Here is a 6,000-nt window from a genome sequence, read left to right as displayed (position 1 = left end):
GCGCTGGGGCCTCTTCCAGGAGGAGCCAAGGGGCTGTGCTGTGACTTGGGGTTGAGTGTTTGCTGTCACTGGAGACATTAGTTCAGATTATGTCAAAACAAAGTTATTCTGGGCTCAGTCCTGCAGGAAAATACGACAGTGAGCAGTGACGGGGGACAAGGTGCACTGCCAGCCCTGCCAAAGCCCGGGATCGGATCTGTGCTTTCAAACCAGGCTCCCAGCCAAGCAGCCAAAGCTGAAGGAGAAGGGAGATTTGTGAGGCCACTCATGATTCAGGTGTCAGGGGGAGAGACAGACAGGCTGTGGGGCAGTGTCGGGGGGTGGGAGATGGACAGCTGGCCCGGCTCAGCTCGGGGCAGGAAGGGAGGTCAGTCTGCGTCCACTGAGTTCAGTGCTGCTCGGCTGACGGGGCTCTCACCAGTGCCCCTGTGCTCGCTCTGCTCCAGCCCTGCAGAGAGCACACACGGCCCGGCCCTGACTCCAGCGCCATGGGGGCAGAGGCCAGGGGATTGCTCAGGGGGGCGTCCAGCAGGCACCTTCGTCCTCCACACCAAGAGGGATAGCAGGGGGGCCGTGCCCCCGGGTGCTGGCCTGTGGGGGGCACCAGCCAGGCCCTCGGAGGAGGAGCCACCCCCATGTCGCAGGCAGCCAGGGTGTCTTCCCGGCTCCTCTGCCCCTGCACTGGGCATAAGGAGGGAGCCGCGGGAACCAGAACCCGTCTCTCACACACCCTGCTGCCACCAAGCAGCCCCCACCACCTCCACAGCGGGGGGAAAGCAGGAAACGGGCCTGCAGAACCCCCCCTCCCGTGGGGTGCTGCCACCAACGGCGAGGGGGCAGGGGGGTCACCAATGTAAATATGGCCCCCGGGCACCAGAGACTCACGTTACACCTCTGCAGCTCCTTAAGACACGGCCAACAAGGGAGCAGAAGGGACCACGGCCAAAGGTGAAAAGCAGCGGCTGGGGCCGCAGAGCACAGGGCCCTGCTGACTAGGGACGGCAGAAGGAGCAGCAGAAATGCAGTTACAGGAGAGTCTAAGCGAAGCCTCCGTGACAGAGCGGCTGTTATGTCATGCAAAGGGCTATGGGGAAGCTGCCATCCTGCTGCTCTGATGGTATTGAAAGCACTGGCCTGACTCTGCAGCAGCTGTGGGACTCGGAGAGGGCTGAAGGTGCTGGGAAGGACGTCCTCCCAGATCTCATTTGTTCATTTCCTGCTAGGCTGTTTCATGTACCAGGGCTGGGTAATAACACGAGAGGCTCCTTCTTTCTCACCCTAGCCGGACTCTTCCTGAAGATCGCTATTTACGGCGTAAATCTGCAGGTAACATTCCAGCCACGTGCACACAGACTGACTTCCTCATGCCGCCTCGAACCCTTCCCTCCTGCAACCTGTTCTCCTCCCTCCACGTTCCATGCAGGTTGCTACATCTTTCTTTTTAACAATGTTTGTTCTTGTTGTGTCTTTTGTGCCAGCCTTTTTTGCCTCCCCGGGGCCAGAGGCCTCTAGTACGTAGCTCACCCTCGAGACATGGCCCCCTAGTTCAGTGTAGTGGTCCGGCCACTTCTTCATTGTGTTATTGCTGTGGGTGGGGGACTTGCTTCCACCCTGTTGCTGTCCTCATTCTGTGGGGTGGTGTCCTGCTGGCCCTCTGTATTGCTCACACTCCTGGGGTCTTCCGACTCTCCTGTTGTTCTGAGCCCTTCTGGACCAGATCTTGGGCCGTCTGTCTGGGTGTGCTGGCTGTCTGCCGCAGCTCCACACTTGTCTTCAGTTTAATCTCCATTGCTGTTCTGAGTCAGGAGCAACCTTAAATATTCTGTGTCCCACGGCAGCTTGGACGGTTAGACAGCCACACAAAGCAATGGGGAAAGGTGTGTGGATAACCCAGATCTGCTCACCTGTGACCTCAGGTCTTTGACTCCTTTCTTGTAGCCACTGCCTGCTGAACTTGGTATTCTCCTCACTGCTCTGTGTCCTGTCCCTCGTACCTTCACGGGGCTGCAGCAGGGAAGCCGAATCTTGGTTCTCCAGCCCATCAGTCCCTGTCCTGGGCTGCTATCCACTCCCTGGGAGGGTGTATTGCCAGGTAGGGATCCATTCCTGTCTGTTCGCCTTTGCCATCAGTCTCTTGGCTGTCTTTACTGCCAACTCTGCTTTCCCGTTGCTTGGTGGGTACCCAGGGGAAGACACCTTGTGCTCAGATTCTCCTTTGGTGCTGAGTTATTTGAATGCTGCTGGAGTGCGCTGGGACACACTGTCTGAGCACAGTGTGACAGGGAGGCAAAACGCACCTTCTTTTTCCCAATCAGCATTCTTGCCTATCTAGCTAACCCATCTCCCAGAAACTGGAGTAGTAACCCATGGGGACCACGTTCTTCCTGTAATTACCAGGGACCAGGCCTGTTTCCAGCCTTTCCCAGGCTTGGGTTGGGATGTCATGATTCTGGGAAGTCGTATTGTCAATTCCTCTCCTCTTTGGACACCTGGCACTGTCCCATGCACGTTCCCGGCTCATCTCCAGCATGTCTCTATCCCCAGGTGGGAAGTGTGTATCCATCCCATGAAGTCAGCTCTTCAATCTGCCGGGATTACTGCCCAGCTGCCTTTAAACAAACTCCTGTTTCGTACACACAGCTCACCCCTGCCCTGGCAGCAGGAGAACCTCTGTGGCGCCTGCTTCTTGGCTCCTGGCCAACCTTGGAGCATGAATTGCTTTACTGCCCTGCCGCACCCCATCTGGTTCAGTGCTTGGCGGGATTTTTGGGAGCCTCCCATCCGGGTGCGAAAGCATCGGAGCGTGATAGACCAGCAGTGCTGTGCTGTGGAAGCCCTGCCCTGCTCAGCGCCTCTCCCACCAGCAGTGCCTCTCCTGGGCAGTAGGTTACCCCCACGTCAGTGTGAGAGGGTCTCAGGGACACGGGTGGGAGTCAGAGGGGCTGCACTGAGCAGTGGCTTCTTCAGGATGCTGCTTGTGCCCGAGGGGGACCCATGGGATCACTCTGTCCACAGACAAGGAGCCCGTGCATGCCCCAGCTAAGCAGATCTGCGCCTGGGCTCTGCGCCACTCTGCACCTTCTGCGGCACTGCTGCTCTGCAGGGTGGCAGGACTTTCGAGCCGGTGCTCGCTTCCCGTTTTCTTTAGCCTTTCAAGTGACTGTGCTTGGGTCTCTGAGCATTCCTGGGCTGCATCCCGGTGTGTTAGCTGCCGCAAGGGCTCCCAGCTTTCTGACAGGGGTGTGCAGTATGCGGAAAGGCCAGCCCTATAAACCACTGGCCCTTCCCATCTTTTGGTCTGGGCTATTCCTTCATGGCTCTGTTTCTCAGGGGCAGCCAGGGTCCCTCAGAAGCCAACAGATGTCCAGGGTGGGGGACCTCAGTTCTCCTCTTCTTCAGCTGGTCTCCATTTGGCCTGACAGTCCACTCTCAGCACCGGTATGAGTTGTCGCAGCCACATACCATGGTCGTGGCTTGCCTCCCCCTCGACCTCTCCTGCTACAATAAGAATGTCATCAGCTCTCATCTGGATTCTTGAGAGTCCCTCTAGTGCCCGGTTCAGTTTACACTGACATCACAGACTGTGGACCCTCGTTCCTGGGATAGACCAGGCCGTACATCCTCCGATGGTGGGAACGGGCAGTGACTTGTTTTCAGTGCTCTGTTCGCTGGATTCGGATCGGTGCCGATCCTCCATTTATCTGAAGATTTTCTTACCACTGCCAGGCTGCTGATCCGCTCTGTGCTGCTAGGATGCCTCTTCTTTGCTGACTGGTCAGTTCTTCAGGGGTCAGACCAGGGCTAATGGAGCGCTGGCTTTCAATAGTCCCAGGAGCTGCATATCCGAGTCTGTTTCTAGCGTCAGCTTGCCCTCGGGGTGTCCACCTTCTCCTCCCTTTCACTGAGCCTGTTCTAGTGTTGTACCGTGATCAGATCATGGCCGGAGCTGCCCTGCTACCCAGCAAGGCTGGGACTCTTGTACCAATTACTATCAGCTCCACGCAATAAGATCTCTTGGTTCGTGGGTTTCTTATTGGCAGCCTTCCTTTGGCCACTGGCCTCCAAGTGATTTTCCTGACCATCCCCAGCACCCGGTCACATTGCTCCAGTCTAACGTCGCTGCTCGTCGGTGTTGATGGGAGAACACTGCAGCTGGCTCCACAATCCAGCTGACACTGAATTGGTCATTGAGCCGATAGTGCAGTTGTAAAAGTGGCAGCCAAATGGCTGGCCACCTGCTTTTACAGCGCACGTACACGGGAGTCTTTGGTTCTGCTAACGTCTCATTGCAGACATCCCCCTCTGCACGGGACATCTCTGCGTCTTCAGTCACTGCATGTAGTGCTGCTTTTTATTTCCTGGGGTAGCTGCCGCATTGAGACATAGCATGTTCTCTTTCCCACCCCGCGCTACTGTTGCCCATCGGCCTGGCATTTTTCTTTATGCCTTTCATGTTGTTTCCCACATGCCCCCATTCTCAGGTGCTTTGTCTCTGCCCTGTTTCCTGGGTACCTTTAGTTTCAGCTCGGCTACGCGGTCTGCACTAGTGGCTGGCATGAAACCCGCCAACAGGAGAAGGGCAAGGGGGGCAATTGCCCAGGGATCTGGCCATTTAAAAGGACCCGGGTGGATGGGAGTATAGATATGCACCCTCCTCTCCATCACACGTCCCTTCCCCTGAGGCCCCCGCCACTCACGCTCTCCACCCCTCCCCTGAGCTGAGCTTTTTCACTATGCGCCATGCAGGTTCCTGGGCAGGCTGATGAGGCTCTATCTGCTACTCAGCTTCCCGGGTTCATCAGTGATCTCCCTGGGGAGTCCCAGAGACCCGGGAAGCTGAGTAGCAGATATCACCACCTCTGCTGCCCAGGAACCTGCATGGCACATAATAAATAAGTAAAAACTTCTGGCGGAAGCCCAGTTGGACTTCAGCCATCCCTGTCTAGGGGGGCCATTGACTGCCCTGCCCTGGGGCCCAGAACTGCTGTCAGTGGGCCTGACGGTTATTGTTTGATCCTTTCTGGGATGGTTCAGCTGCCCTTGCTATTTGGAGGTATTTCTTTAGGGCCAGCTCTGTTTTGTTCAACACTCTCCCCGGTAAGCTGGATTCACATGTCCCACAAACAATCCCTGTCTGTCATTATGGAAGTTCTAATGTCTCCAAGTTACATGTGGATGTCACAGCTCTCAGCTCTGTGCTATAAGTATCTATTCCCTCTTCTGCTTCTTGGTTTCAGGTAAAAAAATCAGTCTCTCTCTCCAGTCTCTGTCTGGGATCATGACACTCAGACACATTTATCTGCTGTTCCTGCACTTCGGGCGTTATTCCTGGCAGCAGTGTCTGTCTCACTTCTCGGCCTTTTCCCCAAACGAGGTAATAAAGGCTTCATTTTCTCCTCTCTATCCCCCAGTCAGCTCTGTATACAGACTCCTCAGTTCTTGCTTCCACTGCGTCCATGTTTGGGCAAGGTTTTTTGCCTGGAAATCTAGCATTCCCTCCGTGCCGGGCTCTGTTTCCAGGACGCAGTGCCAGGCCCTTCTGCCTGGGACATGCTTGTTCCGCACCCAGCGCAGGGTGCTCAGAGTCCCCAGGGAAGCCCTGTGACAATCCAGCGGGACAGATGTTGTGGTTGCTTCCATCCTGCACCGACCCTGCGTCCGTGGGGCAAGAGACTCAGAGCCGTCGCACTGGTGGGTACTCAGCTTGGGCCTGGCAATGGCTTGCCAACCGCACCCTCTGCGAGCTAGGAGTCAAACTCTATAGCAGAGGGGGAGGACACAGGACAGGCTCACATGCCTTCCCCGTGCTGCCCTGTGAGCCTCACGTGGTGGGAAGGGACAGGGCAGTGACGGCTGTAGTGTCTCCCCAGGCCCTAGGCACGGCTTTACAATTCTCTAGGGAGTCCTGGGATCCAGCAGCCTCCCCCTGGAGCCTCTCCCCACAGGCGCTGCAGCCCACCGGAGCAGGGGACCATCGGCCCCCGGCTGGGTCTCATTTAG

Source organism: Emydura macquarii, unplaced genomic scaffold (assembly GCF_026122565.2).
Source record: "Emydura macquarii macquarii isolate MOO-44397 ecotype Brisbane River unplaced genomic scaffold, CSIRO-AGI_Emac_v2 contig_450, whole genome shotgun sequence".
Lineage (NCBI taxonomy): Eukaryota > Metazoa > Chordata > Testudines > Chelidae > Emydura > Emydura macquarii.
Note: the sequence above shows the minus strand (reverse complement) of the source record.